Consider the following 24,386-nt stretch of genomic DNA (forward strand, 5'->3'; position numbering starts at 1 on the left):
TGATCCTGCATGATAATCAAACAAAACACTGGATTAACACCTAGACAGTGTTTGAGCTCTGTACTAAATGATTTTAAAGCTAGTAGATGGAATAAGCTGATGAGGAAGACTACAAACGAGTCATGTTCTTCACCTTGGTCAAACTGCTGATGGTCACACAAGCTAATGAAAATTTAAGCCTATTGTCATTAAATCGCTTTAAAAGAAATAGAATAATAAAACAAATTAGTAAATCTTGTTTTCTCATTAAACACTGTATCATTTCTGCATGGCTTTGTTACTGGCATTAATAAAATACTTTCAATAATAACTTGTCACAGAGAAATGGATTCACATTCTATATCTATTCACATCTATAATTGATGCCATAGCTGTTTGATACTATGGCTTCAATGAATATAAGTTATGTGACTTCACAAACTACACACATTACTAATATAATAGGTATTAAAATACCTTGAGTAACATGAGCATTAGGATTTAGTAGAGTTGCTCTCATGAATAATGATAGTATGATTCACTCTAGCCATAGTACTGGAATCTGTACATTAACACCCCTGCAAAGGTAACTGAAAGGATAGACTAACACTTGTCTATACTAAACGAACTTCATAACTATAAATTTAATCCTACCATAATCATTCAACATTGTATATTTTCTTTTAAACCAACTTTCATATTTGGTCTACTGTAACCTCTTCTGTGCTCACTTTATGCTATATTTATTGCTAACAGTAAAATTACCACAGGAGCTCTAATTAATTTTTTTTTTACTTGTAATGCTAGTGATAGAACCAAAGGCCGATATCTACATCAAAGAGGAGAAACATAATGGAAACTGTAAACAATTTTATGTAATAACATTGCCGTGCTCCTATACAGTCAAATGGACATTCAAAAGGACGTGATTTCTCTGAATGTTTATTTCAAAAAGTTAGAACTGGATGACTGCAAACAATAAAATTAATAATATATTAATACATAATATTAATAGTATACAGTTGGTCATTCTTTTTCCTATTCTACCACAGCTAACTGACTGGAAGTTACTAACATAAGACCCTCACCAATAAGTGAAGATATATAGGAAAATCCATAATAGATCTGAAAACCATCAAAGATAAAATGACGATAAAAAAATACACTGACATCTTAGTGGGTATAAGAAACAGGATGATTATGAATTATGATTCATAATTCATAATGATTATGAAAGCAAAGTCAACAATCATGTACAGGCCATGGAAGCCTGTGTCTGTCATGAGTGTTGACTTTTTATCATTCATCCTAGGTTGTAAAAAGCACTTTGTAAATTCCTGAGGTTTGCAGCACTTGTAACCTCCTGACGAGACTGCAATGAAAAGGCTTTCTAGAATATCCTGACGATTTCCATCTACTAGGCTATGGTGAGCTCAAGCAATACATACTCCAGAGGAAAGAAGACACACAGGTTGGGAAGACTTCTACTGCCCTTAGGGAGAAAGGGCATGTTGCTACTCAGCCTAGTATAAGTGTAGAAGCAACACCTCAGTGATTAAACCTTTAAAGACTCAATAAATATGAGAACGACTGGTAGGAATAAACCTTCAGAAGTACCTTCTCAGACCTCCCGTCATAAGCACAAGCATAATAAAAACACTGAGTCTTCATGGTCTCACACAAAATTAGACTCACTTATGACTTTGCTTTGAGAGACGTGGAACTACTCATTGTTAAAGAGAAATGATTCTTTCTTCTCTGAAGATGTGTTAATCAGTCAGTTGGGTGTGGTGAATAAAATACTTAAGGATCACTGGGAAGACCCAGAGGAATTGGGTGGAGAGGGAGGTGGGAGGGGGGATCGCGATGGGGAATACATGTAACTCCATGGCTGATTCATGTCAATGTATGACAAAACCCACTGAAATGTTGTGAAGTAATTAGCCTCCAACTAATAAAAATAAATGAAAAAATAATAATAATAAAGGAAAAGTAAAAAAAAAAAGGAAAAGAAAGAATACTTAAGGATCTAGAACATAAAAATGCAATAGGCAAAGCACATAGAATTTTTGCTCCCTTTCTCAAAGGATGGAATATTTTGTATTTGCACTGACTTTATCTCTTGACTTCGTGTACAATTATATATTGATATTTTTAGTTGAAATACAATAGGACTAAAAAGACTGATATAATACTAATAAATCATGTTGGTATGTGTGGTTGTCATATATGATTCACAGATTTAAATTCACAGTTGTCAACATAAAGGATTAATGCTATTTAGCTTCTTCATAAATCTATACCATGAATGAAGAGCTTTTCTCAAAATATTTCACTGAGGGAACTACAAGGATGATAGGCATAATACTATCCTTCAACTCATGGATTTCTAAGCATCGCTCACAATGCAGATCTGATTTTCAACATGAGGGTTCTTTCAGTGTCCTTGAACAGCATTTGTTTTTCTGTATACAGAAGAAAAACACTCATGAGTATCAAACTTGTTCACATAAAATGAGTGTATGAATTGTTATCTTCCAAACCCAGGGATCAAACCCACATGACTTCCATCTCCTGCACTGGTAGGCAGATTGTTTACCAACTGTGCCACCTGAGAATCAATATACATTTCAATAACTGCTGCCATCAGCTTCTAATGTTCATGACTGAAGTAGGAGAAAGAACATTGGAAGAAGTACTCATAAATGTACTCATAAGAAGTATTCATAAGTCAAGGAACTGTTATACTGGGTACTCCAGTTATTACTGGGACAAGTCAGTTCCTCCAATGATGATGGGTATATCTGAAAAATTATTACAAATTCATGAGATGCAATGTCTACATGATAAATATGTTCCTCTTATGCTACTGCTTCAGGTATGCCTACTTCAGCATGAAGGACTGCACTTAAAGGGATGCCTGCTATTCCAGCTCAAGCAACAGATAGTGAAGTACAGATCACTGTCCTTTGTTGAAAATAATCAACAGTTTGTCAACATATGTAACATGCCAGAGCAAGCCTTGGGATGGAACTCTAAAAACATGTTAGGCCCTCTTTTTGCCTGCGATAAAATACAAATCAAAAAAAGAAAAATAGCGTTGATTTTGTCAGGACTTCCTCACCTTTTCTTTCTGGATGGCAGGAAGCAGACATTGAGGCCAGATGACTGCAGGATTGAATTGTGAGCTAACATTGGGTGGGGTGGAAGCTCATCACTCTAGTAAGAATGTGGCTCCATTAAACCGTTTGACTTTCATTCACTTCATGTACATAGAGTTTTATAAGCCTTCATTAAGGAATTAAATAAGCTGCACTTCCTTACATCTTCACAATCTCTTGGTTTACAATAATGTAAATTCCTAGTCCAGCACTTATACAATGAGTGTTACAGGTAGTAATAGTGCATAAATGATGATGAGCAATGACAGGAAGTTTATTTATTCTCTGTTTGAGTTCTCTATTTTTTATATAATTGATCAGTGAAATATACTTAAAGATGTGAATATTTTAGTGGCATGTATAAATACACGTTGAGTAGTGCTATGATAACTCATAGTGTTGACACAATAATTATCATGGCTATTATGTCTTTTTCATATATTCCTTTTGAGATTCTGTTCCATTATACATTATCCTAAGATATTCAATACAGTTTCCTAAACGGTACAGTAGGTCCTTGTGGTTTCTTTCATATACAGTACTATGTATTTGTCAATAATTCAAACAAAAATTGGTACACAAATATTCATAGTGACATTATTCACAATAGCCCAAAGGTAGAACCTATTCAAGTGTCCATCATTGGGTGAATGAATATGCAACACAGGGTATATTCAAAAGCTTGAACAGTATTCTATCATACAAAAAAATAAACTGAAATGGTGCTGCCACTGTGCAAGACATCACAGAAATTACTCCAAAACTAACACATGGAATAAATATATATTTTGATTCTAATTCATGCTATGTACCCAAGAGGTTTGGAAAAAGGGGCTGAAAAAAATGCACATTTCTTCAGTCATATTCACAACCACATGATTCACACTGGCCAACAACAGAAGCAATCTAAATGTCCATGGCAACCAATTCCATAAACAAACTGTGGCATACACACAATGGAATATGATGCGGCCCTTAAAAGTCAGTAATTCTGACAATGCTACATTGTGGACGAACCTTATGGTCATTATATTAAGTGAAATAAACCAGACCAAAAAAGGACAAACATTCTGTAATTCCACTAGTATGAGATCTCCACACAAGTCAAATCCAAAGCCAGAAAAAGCAGAAAGTGATTCCCAGGGATCGAAGACAGTTCATGTTTCATGGAACCCACCCAGTTTCCCTTGGGGAAACTGACTTCCCATGACATCTCCAAAACCAATTATACAAATAATTGGAAGTTATATCCAATAAAATGAATGTAGACATAATTTTACAATTCACACCAACCTCACTCAAACTTCTCAACAGACAAAAGGAAAAACTGTATCTATGGTACCTGAGCTCTGCTTAAAACTGTATCAACACTACCTCAATTTTGCTTATGAAATTTAACAAAAAAAAAAGTCTGTGCAAAAAAAGGATATAAAACATATATAACATGAACTTTAAAAAATTAGAAATTTAAACTGTGAAAAACCTTATTCACAAAACTTAAACACAAGCCACAGAAAAATACATTTACAAAATACATATCTGATAAAGGATTGTACTCCAAATATACCCAAAAAATCTGGAACAAACAACCTCATTAAAAATGTATAAATCTGAAGACCTGGCCAAAGAAAATATTCAGATAGTAGACAAGCATATCAAAAATACTCAAAATCATATATCATTAGGAAACTGCAAACTAAAACAGCAGTGAGATAGCACTGCACACCTATGAGATCCAGTAACCTCAAAGGGGGCGGGGTTTCTCTGGTGGCTCAGGGGTAAAGGGGGCGGGGCTTCTCTCGTGGCTCGGGGGTAAAGGGGGCGGGGCTTCTCTGGTGGCTCAGGGGTAAAGGGGGCGGGGCTTCTCTGGTGGCTCGGGGGTAAAGGGGGCGGGGTTTCTCTGGTGGCTCAGGGGTAAAGGGGGCGGGGCTTCTCTGGTGGCTCAGGGGTAAAGGGGGCGGGGCTTCTCTGGTGGCTCAGGGGTAAAGGGGGCGGGGCTTCTCTGGTGGCTCAGGGGTAAAGGGGGCGGGGCTTCTCTGGTGGCTCAGGGGTAAAGACTCTGCCTGACAATGCAAGAGACTCAAGTTCCATCCCTTACCCTGGAAGATCCCACATGCCACAGAGAAACAGCTGGATTCTTCCACAGCTAAACAAGGCTCACCTGTGACCTGAACACTACACGTCTAGCACTTGGTAAACAGCTTTGAAAAAGCGTCCAGACAAACACTATCACACAACTACACACAACAGCTCTACTTGTAACAGCTGAAGCCTTTCAAACATCAGGATGTCTTCGGTAGACGACTCTGCAAGCAAACTGGGATACACCCAAAGTGAAGGGGAGCAAATGCTACCCCAAACTATACTGCTTCAGCATGAGAATTAGTTGTACCTAATTAACTTTTTTTTAAGAGGACACATGATCGTCTCTGAAACCCAAGTTCAAGACGGCTCTTCTGTGAGTCACATTTACCAGAGAAATCTCATTTCAAAGGAATCCTCTGCATATACCAGATAGAAGGATGACAGTCTTGTGAAACTCTTTTTTTATCAATAGGGAAAGCTAAGACATAAATCTGTACAACAACCAAATCCTTCCTTTTCTTTGGTTTTATTTTTTTAATATTTATTTGTTTTTTTATTTGGCTGCACCAGATTGACCTTCATTGAGGCAAGTCAGATATTTAGCTACAGCATGCAAACGCTTAGTTGTGGCATGGGAGATCTAGTTCCCTGATCAGGGACTGAACCTGGGCCTCCTTCTTTGGGAGTGTCCAGTCTTAGCCAGTGTACCACCAGGAAGCCCCTGTTTTGTTTTTAGATGAAGATGGTATCTAAGGTGATATCTTGGGCCATTTCAGTCACTAACTCAGTTTCCTGAGTTTCTCCAAACCACGCACAAGGTACACATTATTAAACTGGTTTTCAAAACAAGTAAAGGTAGTTCACACGACAACAGTGTATGCTTACAAATATATAAATGGTAAATGGCATGCTATTTATTTTTAATTACTATGGGGGGAAAAAGAATGCAGTATTTCATACATGCTACAACATGAATAAACATTAAAACCATCTTTAGTGAAAAAAAATCCATATAGAAAAGGCCACCCACATCCCATATTTGCCATGTCTGCTTCAAATCCATCAAGTTTGTCCAAATAAATGAAAATCTCAGTAACACTCTAAAAGAAAAAAGGATGAGGATGGAAAAAAAGATATATTCATACAATTGAACAATTGCTGAAAGTGGAAGTGAGGCTGTGAATTACATTATAATGTAGAAACCATATGATTTCCTGATTTTGGAGGTTATGTGCTGGTTCTGCAGGAGAATGCACCCATTTTGGATAAAACACATACAGTATTTTACATGATGTGGCAAATGTGAGTACTTTTTCCCATTGCTAGGAGTTTTCTGTACATTTTAAATTACTGGAAAGTAAATTATGTTTCAAAACAACCATGTCAATACCATAAAAGAAAATCAGATTAGACAGGCATGAAACTTTCTTATAGAGGCCAAGACTTACCCAGACGAAGTTCAGGGGAAGCTGTGATGCTCACTGCCCTTGAAGGAGTCCACATGGAATGAAGTATTGTGGGAAGTCTATTAGTAACCACCATGTCTTGGGTCCTCTGGATGACCTATTGCAGGAGAAGCAGATTTTACAAATAAAATTTTCCCCATAATGTCACAAAAAGTTGTTAGACTACATTCAGTAAAGCCGAATCATTTTGGATCAATTTACAATCATATAAAATACTACAATTTACAATCCAAATCAATATACAAAAATCATTTGCATTTCTATACACTAATAACAATCAGAAACAAAATTTAACAAAACCCCACTTATAATTGCATCAAAAAGAATAAAACATCTAGCAACAAACTTAATCAAGGACATAAAAGATCAGTAGTCAGAAAGCATTTATAAAGAAATCAAAGAAAATGCAAATAAACAGAAAACTATTCCATGCTCATGCACTGGAACAATGAGGAATTAAAATGTCCATTCCAACCAAAACCATCAACAAATACAATGACTGCAATCACAAAAAAAATTCAATGGCATTTTTCACAGAAATAGAAATATTCCTAATATTAGGCTGCTAATATTGAACACAACCTTAAACAGCCAAAAAGACTCTGAGAAAGAAGAACACAGCTGGACGCATCTTCCTCTCCAACTTCAAACTACATCACGGAGCGGTAGGAAGCACCACAGTGAGGAACTGGCAAGAACACAGACACGTGGACTCGAGGAAGGCATAGAGAGCCCAGGAGTGAAGCCACATGTACGCGGTCAGTTCATGAACATCAAACCGGGAATGAGCAAAGAGGAAAGGGCAGTCTCTCAAGAAACAGGGACAGGAAAACTGGCCACCTGCACTGAGGAACATCACTGGTCATCCTCTAGATCATCTAAAAGAAATCTAACTGAAAACCCGCCGTTTTGCACATGGAGCTCTCCCCCCGCGCCCCGAGTCCTCTGAGATGGCCCTCCGGTCAGCGCTCAGCTGGACACAGGAAACGTCTACTTCGTCCTCGTTTTTCCCTCCTGCAGCGCCTCCCTGCTGGGGCACTGAGGCAAGCCCGCTCCTCTCAGCCTGGACGCAGCCCCGTTATCCAGAAACCCGAGACCTGACGGCCCTGAGGAGAGAAAGCTCCCGCCAGCTGATCACCGAGCCCAGTCTGAGGGCAGAGCGTCCTGCGCCCGCGGGTCAGAGGGGGCTTTGGCGCCCCCTGCGGGCCGCCGGACAAGAGCGGGCAGCCCCGCGCTCACACAGCCCAGAGGGCTACCCCAGAAGCAGCTCTGTGGCAAGCGCTCAGACTGGCAGCCCAAACCCAAATGGAGCCGAATAGCTCCACGACCCTCCTCAAAACACGGTAAGGAACAGTCAGAGCCTGCATGGAATGCACGTGTATGGATGTAATGAGAGTGACAAGACTGGAACACTGGAAATTATACACGATTGCTGAAAAATATCCTAAATACATGTACAGATATTCCATAGAGATGGAAAGACTTAAGATGGCAATACCATGGAATGCATCTTCAATCTGAAATGAAGATTCAATGTGAATTACAAAAGGCTGAAAGGTTGTTGCTAGACCATGAAAGATGCCAGGATTCCCGGCCTCCAGAGAATTCAATCTACGGCCAGTGATGAAGCTTGATCGCTCAGAGTTTTTGTGTCATAAAGTTTTATTAAAGTATAAAAGAGATAGAGAAAGCTGCTGACATAGACTACCCCCTGGTAGTCTTTAGCCAGATGTTATACAGCCACTATCAGTCTGCTAATTAAAGAAAGGCAATGTCTCAGAGAATGGCACCAGGCCCCTCACCCATACATGCATTGAGATAACATTGGTGGCAGGTGAGTCATCCGGGGCCATAAAATGATTGACATGAATCTTGAAAAAACGCAGATTTCCAAGCAAATATATAGTTTCACTAACATAGATTAGGAGAACAGGGTATGAGTAAATATACTGGTTTGTCAAGTTGGTTCTGAGCCTTTAGGAGGAACCGACTTGAAGACAGACTCTAGGGTGAATACATAGTACATTAACATAGCTTAAGACAAACATTTCCGTAAGAAAAATGCATTGCTTAGATCAAGGTTTGAGAAAAGTCAGATTCAGGTGGAGCCAGGAGTCGTCATGGCAACACAGAATTGTAAGAGAAACCTTTTAAATTTGTATCGAGAAGGGTAAAAAATGTAACACTAGTTTGTTTCCTGCTGCCTCTTAAGAGAGAGATTAAAAAAAAAAAAACATCTGACACTTGCAGCCTATTTTCTCTGGAGACCCCTGGCCTTCCTGCCTATTACCCTCTCCAGGCCTTTAGGAAGCAATACACAAGCTGACCCTCACATACACGTGGAATGACAACTGACTCCAAGGAGCCAAAACAATCACACGAGTCTGCAGTTCAAAGGTCCTCTGGTGTGCTGGGCTAAGTTGCTTCAGTCACGGTGGACTGTCAGAGCCCTCCAGGCTCCTCTGTCCATGGGAATTTTCCAGGCAGGAATACTGGAGTGGGTTGCCATGCTCTCCTCCAGGGGATCTTCCCAATCCAGGGATCGAATTCCTGCATTGGCAGGTAGGTTCTTTACCACTAGCACCACCTGGGGCAAAAATGCCTAAATGGAGATCAGGGAAACCCAGTTGGGAGAAGGGACTCAGAGAAAAGGAAGTGAGGGAAGGAGATTCTTAGTCACATTCAGAAAAGCCCAGCAGGTAGTTCTGCAGGTGGAAGAGGAGGACGAAGCCGACTGGAGCTGTGTAGAAGATGAAAGAGGGAACTAAAGCAGGGGCCCCCAACCTCTAGGATCTAATGCCTGATGATCTGAGGTGGAGCTGATGAAATAATAAGAGAAATAAGTGTTTGGTCACTCAGTCATGTCCAACCCTTTGTGACCCTACGGACTGAAGCCCACAAGACTCCTCAGTCCATTGAATTCTTCAGGCAAGAATACTGGAGTGGGCTGTCATTTCCTTCTCCAGGAGATCTTCCAGACCCAGGGATTGAACCCGGGTCTCCCGCATTGCAGGCAGACTCTTTACCAACTGAGCCCCCAGGGAACAGAAACAGAAATAAGAGTGCACAATAAATGGCCTGCACTTGAAACATCCCAAAACCTTCCCCTACCCGTCTGTCAAAAAACTGTCTTCCAAAAAAAACTCCCGAGGTCAAGGAAGGAACTTCAAGTGTACTCAGCTGTCCCAGGTTGCTGGCTTAGGGAGATGCTGAAGCAGGGGTGTCCCAAGAGGTAGAACCTCCCTTGCGTGGGGTCCTCAACAGACCTCTGATAGCCTTGGTGATGATCAGAGAGATTTGTTTCATTTTTTTAAAATATCCTTGTGGGATAAACTTAAAACTTAGCAGTTCTGTTATAGTCTTCCTAAGAAAAAATTTTTCTTTCTTCACTGATCCATGAAGTACCAACTGTGATGATCACCGTTCTAATATACCTCATAGTGTTGCTGACTATGGATATAATTGTGTGACATTGAACTTAGTCAATAAAAATGATGAAGCATCTGCCCTGTGCCCACCACTTTTCAAGGGTTGGGGAGTACAATGAAAATACTCCATAAGATGCACAGCTGGTAAGCACATTCTTTAAAAAAGCCTTTTACACTTCCACCAATAGTTTATTCTCAATGTCAACACTTGCCAATTCATGACCATACTGGGTAGGAAGCTCATTAAAAACCCAGGAGCCAGGCCTCCTGGAAGGATATCCCATTCTCCCTTGGACAGTCCTCCACCCTCTCTAGGTCTCAGTTTCCTCATCTGTAAAATCATGGACAATTGACGATAATTCATCCCTGAAACCCAAGCCTATTGAGGGGGAGGGAAATACTACTCCAAGGCCTGGATGATAGACCAGATTTCAAGAAAAATATGTCATTGCTGCTTTTCAGTCAAACAGACAAATATAGTGAAAGGAGGAGTCCCTGGCCCTGCGGGATTTGCCTAGGGGTCTAGCCTGAGAAATTCTTACACACCAGGAGATGGCTCCAAGCTGGATTTCCACAAACAAGAACATCCATGCAAAGGACAAGCCTGCAGAGCTCTGTGCCCATCGGTCACAAGAGACTGCCTCCCGATGGCCAGCAGCATTTACAAGTGACCCTAAGGCCTTCACCAAACTACAGGGGCACCTCTGAATTTTCTGTTTCCCTCACTTTTCTGACTCTTTTCTTTAAAAAAAAAAAAAAAAAACAAAACGCACATTTCTTCATAGACTGCCACAGTAGAAGGAAAATGGGCCTTCAATTTTTAGACCTCAATTTGCAACAACTTTGGAGCTTTTTTTTAAATTAAAGCACCACATAATTTAAAATTTTTACACATTCTAATTATTCAGTTCCAAAACACCACACTAATTGCACAGGGTCCCCATGGAAAGGCCCCCTCCAACAGGACAGCCACAGATTCCCCCATGAAAGGGCAGCAAGGTGCCCTCCTCCTTTCTTTTCTGCCTGGGTGGCCACCAGGTTTTTAAATCCATGCACCCTACTAAGTTTCTAGGGTGCAATTGGTGGACCCTTCCGTTCCCATCCCAGCAGGTGGTCAAGGGCCCGTTGGCCTGCAAAGTGCCGGAAGCAGGGCTGGGCCAGCCGGCCAGACTAAGGGTTGTGGAGTGCCCAGCAGGTGAAAGAAATCACCAGGCAGGATAAATCCCTTGGACTTCCTGGGGACCTCGCTGCAGGCACTAGGCTTCTTGGGAACACCGCGCGGGTCTGAGCTTTACGCGAAGGTGTAAAGTGGTAAAAGCCTTGACTCCAGTGGAGAGGCCTTTCTGCGACCTCCAGGTTAGGGGCCTCCAAGACTATGCCAACAGAAAGGGCGGAATACGTGGTTCCCTGCTCCACCCTACGCCACCGAGTCCCAGTTCCCTTACCTGTGGTCCGTACCCCTCCGCTCCGCTCACTGGATGCTGATCGATGGGGACCCAGGAGCCCACGAAATGGGCGTTCCCAGTTGCAATGGAGACCCCTGAGACCTGGGACCCACTGCCTAGGGGCTCGGAGGAGGCGCACTCCACCCCCGACGTGGGCCAGGTGTGCTCCGCCCATACGCCCACTTCCAGGAAAGGCCCGCGGGCATCACTACTGCCCCCAGGTGAAATCCATCCAGGAGCAAATCCACCCCACGGAGACAACCCAAGCTTTTTATCAGCTGTGAAGTGAAGTCGCTCAGTCGTGTCCGACTCTTTGTGACCCATGAACTGTAGCCTACCAGGCTCCTCCGACCATGGAATTTTCCAGGCAAGAGTACTGGAGTGGGTTGCCATTTCCTTCTCCAGGGGATCTTCCCAACCCAGAGATCAAACCCAGGTCTCCAGCACTGCACGCAGACGCTTTACCATCTGAGCCACCAGGGAAGCCCCACGCTAGGTACCTGGAAAGGGGGAAGCGGGCGAGGTGCACGGCGCGCCCCACGGGCCACCGCCCGGACTTCGACCACCACCGCGTCCTCGCCCGCGGGCCTCGACCCTGCCTGCCCGTGTCGCATGGGGGCCCCCCAGTGCGCCGGTCGACCGCCGCCCGGAGGTCCCCGCCGACGCCAGACGACCACCCCCACATTCCCCCGAAACGGGGGAGAGCCCTCCCCCACCACCTCGCACACCTGTACGGCCGCCCCCCAGGACCCCGTCCTCTCCCCTCAACCACCGGGGCCCCCTACCCGCGGCCCAGGCACCCTTCTCCCTCCACCACCAAGGGCAGAGGGAAGGGGCTCCGACGGGAAGCGTGGCGCCAGGCGGGCAGGGGACACGACAGAGGTGAGAGAACCGGACAAGACAGCCGCGGGAGGCGTGGAGGGGGCGTTGGGAGAAAGCCCGAGGCTCGGAGGGCGTGAGGAGGCGCCTGGCGACCGCGCGGCAGGCCCAGGACGACCGACGACCGGGCGAGGCAGACCGGTCCTGGGCCAGCGGCGGGAGGCTATGGGCAGGCACGCGGCCCCGCGGCGGGGAGCCGCCACCCGCCACGCCGCACAACCCGCGAGACGCGACCGGAGGGTCCGCGCCCTGCGGTCCGCGGCCGGGGGGAAGGCAGTCGTGGCCGGCGCCACGGGCAAAGGCACGTGGGGTGGGGTGGGGGCGCGCTGAACACCCCCTCCCCGCCCCCAACCCTCGGACCCAACCTCGAGGGAACGTGGCGGGGAGATCGGGCGGAAGAGCGACACACGAGAAGACGCCACCGGGCGCGGGGCAAGGGTGGAGGGGCGCCCGGCCGGGGATGGAGGCGCGGAGGGGCCGGCGGGGCGGGCGGGAAGGCGGAGGAGAGCCGCCTTTCCCACATGACCCCCACTCTGCATGCCGCCCCCCACCTTCTCGCGCGGCCCCTCATCCCCTACCACCGGAAAGGCCACCTGACCCGACCGCCTGCCCGGGGCGCGCCGCCTTCCAGACGTCCTTCCCTCCCTTCCTTCCCATCCCGGGCCTCACGGGTGGAGGAGAGGCTCACGAGCCCGGCGGGGCGAGGCCACGTTAAAGATCCTTCCGCGGGTTCAACTACGGAAACCTTGTCAGCTGATTTGTCTATAATTCAGGGATAAAACCATGAATACAGAAAGGAAAGATGACCTGACCTAGGATGGCCATGATATTCTATAGAACCAGAGAAAATTGGTTAAAATAAAAAAATTTTTTTCTTGGAAACTGTAAAGCTGGTTCTTTTGCATATGCAATTAAAAACAATTAGCTTGTTTAAAAGGCCTGCCTAGGGCAAAGCTTGAAGTTAACCATTTCCTTGGGCAAATGAGAACTTCAAGCCCCCTCCCCCCAAAAAAGGTCAAAGAGATATTTTAAATCTTAGGCGGAAAACTAGAAGATCTCTGTCTGTCTGTCTGTGTGGATTTATGTATGTCTCAGTGTGAGTCTTCTGTTTTTTTATAATATTGCTGAAGTTGTGAGTTCTTATTTAAATAATCTAAAGAAAAGGAAGCCCTTACAAATCAAACAGTTCTAAATACAAGAAAAAATTGACCTGAATGAATTTTAGATTCATGTGACCTGGGAAATAGTCAATATTAAATATCTAGTATTTTTTTCCACTAATATAGACATGTCTAAGAGTCATTAACATTAAGCATAAAATTTTCATAGTGCCTAGGTTTATTATAAGTTAAATATTGCTATATTGTTATATCTGTCACAAGCTTGTCAACAAAGAAAGTACCTCTAAAAACAAACAAAAAAAAACTCCTAAAAAATGTAAATGCGATATGAGCTTTTAGATAAGCCATTTAAAATAATTATACTTTCAAATATCTGTCTATAATAGTCTTCTATTGAAGGCAGAGGAGAAGGGAACAACAGAGAATAAGATGGTTGGATGGCATCACTGACTCAATGGACTTGAGTTTGAGCAAGTCCCGGGAGTCGGTGATGGGCAGGGAAGCCTGGCATCCTGAAGTCCATGGGGTCACAGGACATGGAACAACAGACTGGTTCCAAATAGGAAAAGGAATATGTCAAGGTTGTATATTGTCACCCTGCTTATTTAACTTATATGCAGAGTACATCATGAGAAACACTGGTCTGGATGAAGCACAAGCTGGAATCAAGATTGCCAGGAGAAATATCAATAACCTCAGATATACAGATGGCACCACCCTTATGGCAGAAAGGGAAGATGAACTAAAGAGCCTCTTGATGAAAGTGAAAGAGGAGAGTGTAAAAGCTACCTTAAAGCTCAACATTCAGAAAACTAAGATCACTGCATCTGGCCTCATCACTTCATGCAAATAGATGGGAAAACAGTGGAAACAGTGGCAGGCTTTATTTTGGGGGGCTCAGAAATCGCTGCAGATGGTGACTGCAGCCATGAAATTAAAACATGCTTGCTACTGCTGCTGCTAAGTCACTTCAGTCGTGTCTGACTCTGTGCAACCCCATAGACGGCAGCCCACCAGGCTCTGCCGTCCCTGGGATTCTCCAGGCAAGAACACTGGAGTGGGTTGCCATTTCCTTCTCCAATGCATGAAACTGAAAAGTGAAAGTGAAGTCGCTCAGTCATGTCCAACTCTTAGCCATCCCATGGACTGCAGCCTACCAGGCTCCTCCATCCATGTGATTTTCCAGGCAAGAGTATTGGAGTGGGTTGGCATTGCCTTCTCTGAAAAGACGCTTACAACTTGGAAAGAAAGTGATGACCAAACTAGACAGCATATTAAAAACCAGAGACGTTACTGTGCCAACAAAGATCCATCTAGTCAAGACTATGGTTTATCCATGTGTCATGTATGGATGTGATAGTTGGACTATAAAGAAAGTTGACCGCCAAAGATTTGATGCTTTTGAACTGTGGTGTTGGAGAACACATTTGAAGGTTGCTTAGACTACAAGGAGACCCAGCCACTCCATCCTAAAGGAAATCAGGCCTGAATATACATTGGAAGGACTAATATGAACCTGAAACTCCAATACTTTGGCCACTTGATGTGAAGAGCTGACTCATTTGTATGTCAGTTTGATTTCCCTGTGACTGTGGGAGCCTGACCTAGGCGCAGGGCCTCAGGGGCTATTGCCACTGAATAATGACATTACAGCAAGCGCGTTCCAGCCCTCTGTGACTCTCAGCACGAAAGAGACTGGGAAAGCTATATATCTTAGAGGAAGGAAAGGCAGGCAACAGAATGTGTTTTCAGGGCTCTCTTCATAGCAGGGGTTTGGCTTCTCAGAGGTAGGTCCTCCAAGCCTGCTCCGAGGGCCTCAATTCCCAAGTAAGGGCCGTGTGTCGCCCTGCACGTTCCCAGCCTTGCAAACACATTTCTAGGTCAGCACAGTACTGCCCATGGAGAAGGACGCTGTGGGAGTGTGTCTGAGGGGGCCGGCTACCATGCTGGGGTCACACGGCCAAGGGCACCTGGCACCTCCAACGGGACCCCGGCAAAGAGTGGTGGCCCAGCACCTAGCTTGCGAAAAACCGAAGCAGGTAGCAAACCTAGCTCTGGCAGAAGGAAGCAAACAGCCGTGGGAGGCCTTTGCAAGCAGTTGCTGGGCCGCCCTGCATTAGGGCTCCCCTGGCGAAAAAAGCCAGTTTGGGCCCCAGGTCCAGGCTCCAGGTGGGCGCCCAGGGTGTTCTGCCCGCAGGAACTGAGCACAGTGCAGATCGGCCTAGGCTCGAGAGCTCTCTCCTGCAGAGCAAACGTGACGAAAGAGCCGTGTGGAGGTTGGCTGGATGTTCCCTGGGAGTGTGGGAGCCCTCCCTGGGCGCGGGGCCCCAGGGGCCAATGCCACTGCAAAATGACCTCCCAGCCAGGGCTTCCTAGCCGGGGGTGACGGTCAGCCCGCAGACGGCTGGGGACGCTATCTTCCTTGGAGGCAGGAGGGCAGCCCCAGAGAGTGGGTTTTTCAGGCCTCTGTCGTGCAGCCAGTGTGTCGCTCCTCAGACACTAGACCTCCGGGCCTGCTCCCAGGGCCTTAATTCCTGAGTCAGGGCCAGGTGTCTGCCTACACTCCGCAAGCCTTGCAAACACATTCCTAGGTCAGAGCGATCCTGCCAATGGGGAAGGAGGCTGCGGGAATGCGTCTGAGGGGGCCGGGTGCCATGACGGGGTCACCTAGCCGAGGGCACCTGGCACCTCCCGTGGACCCCCAGCTAGGGGTGGCAGGCTGGCCCCTGGCATGCCCAATGCCAGAGCAGGGAGCAAAGCTAGCTCTGGCAGAAGACACAAACAGCCATGGGAGGCCTTTGGAAGTAGGTGCTGGGCTGCCCCACGTTAGGGCTCCCCGGGCGAAAAATGCCAGTTGGGGTCCCTAGGCCCGGGCTCCAGGTAGGCGCCCAGGGTGTTAGGAAATGCCAAAGAATGTTCAAGTTCAGTTCAGTTCAGTGCAGTGCTCAGTCATGTCCAACTCTTTGCGGTAGTTTAAGCATTCTTCGGCATTGCCTTTCTTTGGGACTGAAAACAAAGCTGACCTTTTCTAGTCCTGTGGCCCCTGCTGAGTTTTCCAAATTTGCTGACATATTGAGTGCAGCACTTTCAAGCATCATCTTTTAGGATTTGAAATAGCTCAGCTGCAATCCCATCACAATTTCACTCATTTCACATGCTAGCAAAGTAATGCTCAAAATTCTCTAAGCCAGGCTTCAACAGTACATGACCCAAGAATGTCCAGATGTTCAAGTTGAATTTGGAAAAGGTAGAGGAACCAGAGATCAAATTGCCAACATCTGTTGGATCATCAAAAAAGCAACAGAGTTCCAGAAAAGTATCTACTTCTGCTTTATTGACTACACCAAAGCCTTTGACTGTGTGGATCACAACAAACTGTGGAAAATTCTTAAACAGATGGGAATACCAGACCACCTGACCTGCCTCCTGAGAAATCTGTATGCAGGTCAACAATCAACAGTTAGAACTGGACATGGAACAACAGACTGGTTCCAAATCAGGGAAGGAGTATGTCAAGGCTGCATACCATCACCCAGCTTATTTAACTTAATATGCAGAGTACATCATGAGAAACACTGGGCTGGATGAAGCACAAGCTGGAATCAAGATGGCTGGGAGAAATAACAATGACCTCAGATACACAACAACACCAACCTTATGGCAGAAATCAAAGAACTAAAGAGCCTCTTGATGAATGTGAAAGAGCAGAGTGAAATAGTTGGCTTAAAACTCAACATTCAGAAAAATAAGATCATGGCATCCAGTACCATCACTTTATCGTAAATAGATTGGGAAACAAAGGAAACAGTGAGAGACTTTATTTTCTTGGGCTCCAAAATCACTGCACATGGTGACTGCAGCCATGAAATTCAAAGATGCTTGCTCCTTGGAAGAAAAGCTATGACCAAACTAGACAGCATATTAAAAAGCAGAGACATTACTTTGCTGACCAAGGTCCATCTAATCAAAGCTATGGTTTTTCCAGTGGTCATTTATGGATGTGAGAGTTAGACTATAAACAAAACTGAGCACTGAAAAATTGATGCTTTTGAACTGTGGTGTTGGTGTTGCAGAGGACTCTTAAGAGTCCCTGGGACTGCAAGGAGATCCAACCAGTCCATCCTAAAGGAAATCAGTCCTGAATAGTCATTGGAAGGACAGATGCTGAAGCTGAAGTTCCAATACTTTGGCCACCTATTGCAAAGAACTGACTCATTTGAAAAGACCCTAATGCTGGGAAAGATTGAAGGCAGGAGGAGAAGGGGATGATAGAGGATGAGATGGTTGGATGACATCACTGACTCAGTGGACATGAGTTTGAGCAAGCTCTGGGAGTTGGTGATGGACAGGGAAACCTGGCACGCTGCAGTCCATGGGGTCACAAAGTATTGGACATGACTGAGAGGCTGAACTGAACTGAAGCTCTTCCTAACTAAGATCTTGATGATGACTCTACCTAAGTCCCAGATACTGTCATTAATAACCTAACTCTTTCCCTATGTAACACCCTAATTGTGGCCCTAACTCATGACCTGACAATGGTCGTATTTCTCTGATCCTGTTCCTTGGTAAGGTCAAGAGCCTCCTCCTCACAAAGGCCCTGACACTGTCAATAATAATGACCTGACTTTTTCCCTAAGTAACACCCTGATTTTGCCACTAACTAATGCCTTGACACTGGTTCTAACTACTGCCCTGATGCTGGTCCTATTGAAAGCCCTGAGATATCCCTAAGGAACAGCCTTACCTGAAGCCTTGACACTGTCCCTAGCTTAGGCCTTGATGCTGTCCCTTATAGTCTATGCTGTCACTAAATATCCTTCTGATTCTGTCCATAACCAAGGCCCTGAATATGTCCCTAATAAAGTCTCCTAAGTGTCCCTAATGAACAGCCTTAACTGACTTTTGCTAAGGCCATCAAGTTATCTCTGAGGTCCTGACACTGTCTCTAAGACCCTAATGCTGGCTGTAACTAATGACCTGATGCTGACCCTTACTAAGTCCTAGCCCATGAGTTGTCCCAGGCTGCTGGGCAGTTTTCTGTTTTCCTCATCTCTAGCCAGCTACCAGCCATTAGCCATTCTAAGATTCTGTGATGCGGTGGTCCCACATAGGGTGTGCCTGAGGAGGCTTACCTGCCGGAGGACAGTCACGGCCATTCTGAGATTCTGTGATGCAGTGGTCCCACACAGGGTGTGCCTGAGGAGGCTTACCTGCCAGAGGATGGTCACAGCCATTCTGAGATTCTGTGATGCGGTGGTCCCACATAGGGTGTGCCTGAGGAGGCTTACCTGCCGGAGGACAGTCACGGCCATTCTGAGATTCTGTGATGCAGTGGTCCCACACAGGGTGTGCCTGAGGAGGCTTACCTGCCAGAGGACGGTCATGGCCATTCTGAGATTCTGTGATGCGGTGGTCCCACACAGGGTGTGCCTGAGGAGGCTTACCTGCCAGAGGACGGTCATGGCCATTCTGAGATTCTGTGATGTGGTGGTCCCCCATGAGTGTGCCTGAGGAGGCTTACCTGCTGGAGGATGGTCACGGCCATTCTGAGATTCTGTAATGTGGCGGTCCCACACAGGGTGTGCCTGAGGAGGCTTACCTGCCGGAGGATGGTCACAGCCATTCTGAGAGTCTGTGATGCGGTGGTCCCACACAGGGTGTGCCTGAGGAGGCTTACCTACTGGAGGATGGTCATGGCCATTCCACCCTCCAAGAAACAGTGGCTCAGGGTGGGAATCTCTCAGCAAGTGTCTGACCTCAGGTTCTGTGTCACTATTTGTTGTAAAACCCTTGAAGTTACTTCAGTAACATTTTTAAATGGATCTCCCCCTTGGCATATTTATAAGATAAATTTTTACTGAATTAAAATATAGGAACAACATTATTAGAATGAGCAGGAAGACAAAGGATGTCCCCAAATGATCTATTACTTGGGAGGATTTTACAATTCTCATGAGAAAACACTCTCTCATCACCCTCTAGGCATCAGCACGAGATAGGAATCATCTGCATTCTTTATTTATCCCTCTGAATCTTTCAGAACGTTTCTGTCAGGAGAAATCTCTGGGCTCTTCAGGAACTGTGAGTGGCGATGTCAGGTAAATCTGAGACTGAAAAGCAAGAGGAAAAGAGAAGGTGAGGAGATGAGAATTCTTGATGGAGAAGCAGGGGCAGCCATGTTCAATATCAACCTGAGAGTCTGAATTAGTATCCAGTGAAGGGAAGGGCCACCACGACCTGGCCCCACTGGCCTTGTCACCTGCTGTAGGGACTGGAGACACCCAAAGTGCCCTGGCCACTTTCAGAGAAATAAAGAAGGTGGGAGAACACCACGGGAGCCATATTGGAAAAGGTCAGTGCTATGAAGTAAGATGCACTTTTCAAGAAAGTGAAGGATGATCCCTTGGTTCTCAAAGATATACAAAGATTCTGTGTTGTTCTGGAGACATGTTGAAGCCTCCCATCTTTGAGGGCAGTGATGAGAAGGAACTGTGCTCAAAACCATCCAGCACTCACTCCTTGAGAGTGCTGAGGATGACCAGTGTCCAGCCCAAGCGTGTGTGGGCTTGAAACCCCCTTATCGTCTGGGACGAGAGGGACCCCACAGGCAACCCACTGGGCCAGCGGGGTCTTGGCTTGTAGGCTGCAGACCTTTATCAGGTACATGATCTGCAAACATCTTGTGCCATTTTGGATGGCGAATCTTTTTCCTTATTCCTTTTGTGCACAACAAGTTTTGTTTTGAAGAAGTCTAATTCATCTCTTTGGTCTTTTGTTGTTTGTGGTTTTGGTAGCAGATCTAAGAAATCATGGCCAAATCCAAAGTCATGAAGTTTTTCTCTCATGTTTTCTTCTATGGGGTGTATAATTTTGGTTCTTACATCTAGGCCTTTGATCCATTTTGAGTTGATATTTGAATAGTGAGGGAAGTAGGGGTCCAACATTGTTCTTTGGCATGTGGGATCTGGCTGTCTCAGCACCTGTACTAATTGTTGGGGAAAATATTTGCAAATGATGCCACCAAAAATGTCTATTTTCCAAAATACACAAACAGCACATGCATCTCAAAAAAATAAATAAATAAAAAATGGGGAGGTCTAAATAGACATTTCTCCAAAGAAGACATACAGATGATCAACAGGCACATAAAAAGTGCTAATTATTAAAACAATGCAGATCAAAACCACAATGAGGTATCACCTCATAGTCATCAGAATGGCATTGATAAAATGTCTACAAATAACAAATGCTGGTGAGGGGGTGGAGAAAATGAAATCTCATACACTGTTGGTGGGAATTGATGCAGCCACTGTGGAAAACAGTATGGAGGATCCTCAAAAAACTAAAAAGTTGCCATATGGATTAGCAATCCCACTCCTGGGCATATATCCAGACAAAGCTATAATTCGAAAAGATACATTCACCTAAGTTCATAGCAGCACTATTCACAACAGCAAAGATGTGAAAGCAACCTACCTGTCCAACAACTGATGAATGGATAAAGACGCATGTGTGTGGCTGTGGTGTGTGTGTGTGTGTGTGTGTGTGTGTGTATACACACACAGTCCATGGGGTTGCAAAGAGTTGGACGTGACTGGGTGACTTCACTTCACTTCACTTCATATATATATATATATATGAGTATCTGCCATGCACACATGAGGTACACACATTATTTAACTTATTTGTGCAACTATGTGAAAGTAACTAATATCACAAAACTGCATGCTTAAAATGAATTAAATGGTTAATGCCACATTTTGTATTTTTAATGACAATGAGAAAAAAGTGTAGTGGTCATAATTGTTACAACATAAATGAATATTAAAAACACCCTTAGTGAGAAAAGCCATACCATAAAAGGTCACCCAAATCCCATATTTATCTTGTCTGCTTTAAATCCTTCAAGGCCGTCCAAGTGAGGGGAAACTCAGGAATGACTCCGGGAGAAGAAAACCGGATCAGGATGGAAAAAGGTATCTTCACACAGTTGGGGCAGCAGGTGAAAGTGGAAGTGGGCCTGTGTATTAAACTATGACACAGAAGTCATGATTTCCTCATGGGGGCTAGGTGTTGGTTCCTCAGGAGAGTGTCACTGTTTTGGGTAAAACACACTGAACATTTTGTGTGAATTGGCAAATATGAGTACTTTTTACCATTATTAAAAGCTTTCTGTACATTTTAAATTAGTGGAAAGTAAGTTACTTTTCAAAACAACCATGACAATACCAAGAAATCAGATAAGACAGGCATCAGACTTTGCTATAGAAACCAAGATTTACCAGACCAAGTTCAACCAAAGTTGTGACACTTATTTCCCTTGTAGGAGTCCATACATTATTAGTATTAAGAGGCATGGTGGGAAGAAGGTGTTAGTACCCACTAAGTCGTGGGTCCTATAGATGATCTGGATTGCAGGAGAAACAGTGAGATTTTAGCTTCACAATCTTTTACATTATTTCAAAAAATACATTAAAAGATAAATTCAGCAAAAAAAAAAAACTGGAATACACACAAATCAATTCTGTTTCTATACGTGAATAACAAACCATCCAAAAGAATAAGAAAACAATCCCATTCATAATTCAAGGAAAAAAAACTAGGAATAAATTTAACCAAAGACATAAAAGACCTATAATCAGAAAACTATAGGGCATTAATAAATTGAAAACAGGAAAAAAATATATATCCTACACTCATGCATCAGAAAAAATATTTTTAAAATATTTTCTACTGAGCCCAAGAGCCTAGAAGCCCATGCTCCACAGCAAGAGAGGCCACTTCCAAGGGAAGCCCACATACTGTAACTAGCAGTAGCCTCACGACCACAACTAGAAAAAGTCCATGCACAACAAAGACCCAGTGCAGCCAAAAATAAAAAAACAATAACTTTTTTTTCCATTTAATTTTATTAGTTGGAGGCTAATTACAATATTGTAGTGGTTTTTGCCATACACTGACATGAATCAGCCATGAATCTACATGTGTTCCCCATCCTGAACCCCCTCCCGCCTCCCTCCCCATCCCATCCCTCTGGGTCATCCCAGTGCACCAGCCCCAAGCACTTGTCTCATGCATCCAGCCTGGACTGGTGATCTGTTTCACAATTGATAATATACATGTTTTGATGTGTTCTCTCAGATCATCCCACCCTCGCCTTCTCCCATAGAGTCCAAAAGTCTGTCAGCCATTAAAAAGAATACATTTGAATCAGTTCTAATGAGATGGATAAAACTGGAGCCCATTATACAGAGTGAAGTAAGCCAGAAAGATAAAGACCAATACAGTATACTAACACATATATATGGAATTTAGAAAGATGGTAATGATAAACCTATATGCAAGACAGAAAAAGAGACACAGATGTACAAAACAATAACTTTTAATAAAAGTCTATCAACAAAAGAAAAAATAATGTGGACTTTATAAAATTAAAAATTTCTACTCTATGGAAGACCTTATTCAGAAAACCAAAAGACAAAGCACATACTATATGTGTGCTCAGTTACTTCAGTCATGTCTGACTCTTTGTGACCCTATGGATGTAACCTGCCAGGCTCCTCTGTCCATGGGATTCTCCAGGCAAGAATACTGGAGTGGGTTGCCACACCCTCCTCCAGGGGATCCTCCCAGCCAAGAGGTCAAACCTGCATCTCCTATGTCTCCTATATTTGCAAGTGGGTTCTTTACCACTAGTGCCGTTTCCAAAACACATAACTGAAAAAGGATCTGACTCAAATTATACCAAACGACCTCTTTAAAATTTGGTAAATTTGAAATACACACCTGGCCAAAGAAGATAGATAGTAAATAAGCATACAAGAGTACACTCAAGATGCTGGTGGAATGCATGTACAGTCAACTTTGGAAGACAGTTTGGCACTTTTCTCCAAATCTAAAAAGTCTCACCTCAGGATCCAAGAAGTGTATCTCTTGTATTTAGACAACTGCTTTGCAAAACTGTGAAATAAAAACTAGCATCAAGTAATATACGAGAGCTCTATTCATAATAGTTAAAAACTTAAAGACATCAGGAAGTCCTTCCATAGATGCATTCATAAGTAAATTAGGACACAGACATGTCAAGGGGAGCACAATACAGCACACCCAAAATATGCACATTTGACAAAAGGATTATTTTGGACTGATTAATTTTAAAAAACAGCAGCACCAGGAGAATCTTGGAAAACCAAGTAAAAATGACATTTTATGAAGCAGATTTACATTTATTAAGGATATCTCCATCTGTAAGGGTGTGTCCCTCTCTGGGACAGGAATTGGATGATGACTAAATATCAAGAAAAGCTTGTCTAAGTTGGATGTTAGTCTGCAAAACCACCATACACTTATTTACTGTGATTCACCTAATAAATTCCCTTAAATGTCTTCTTCCATTCCCTAACCTCCTTCTTTCATCCACAGTTGATGATGGTGTTTAAGGTAAAGTCTTGGACCATTTCTTGGACCAGTCTAAGAATGCAAAAGTCAAGAGATACCAGGAGTAAGAGGCAAACTTGTCCTTGGAGTACAAAATGAAGCAGGGCAAAGGCTAAGAGAGTTCTGCCAAGAGAATACACTGGTCATAGCAAACACCCTCTTCCAACAACACAAGAGAAGACTCTAAATATGGACATCTCTAGATGGTCAACACCAAAATCAGATTGATTATATTCTGTGCAGCCAAAGATGGAGAAGCTCTATACAGTCAGCAAAAACAAGAATGGGAACACAGATCATGAACTCCTTACTTCAAAATTCAGACTTAAATTGAAGAAAGTAGGGAAAATCACTAGACCATTCAGGCATGACCTACATCAAA

Source organism: Dama dama, chromosome 2, assembly GCF_033118175.1.
Source record: "Dama dama isolate Ldn47 chromosome 2, ASM3311817v1, whole genome shotgun sequence".
Classification (NCBI taxonomy): Eukaryota; Metazoa; Chordata; class Mammalia; order Artiodactyla; family Cervidae; genus Dama; species Dama dama.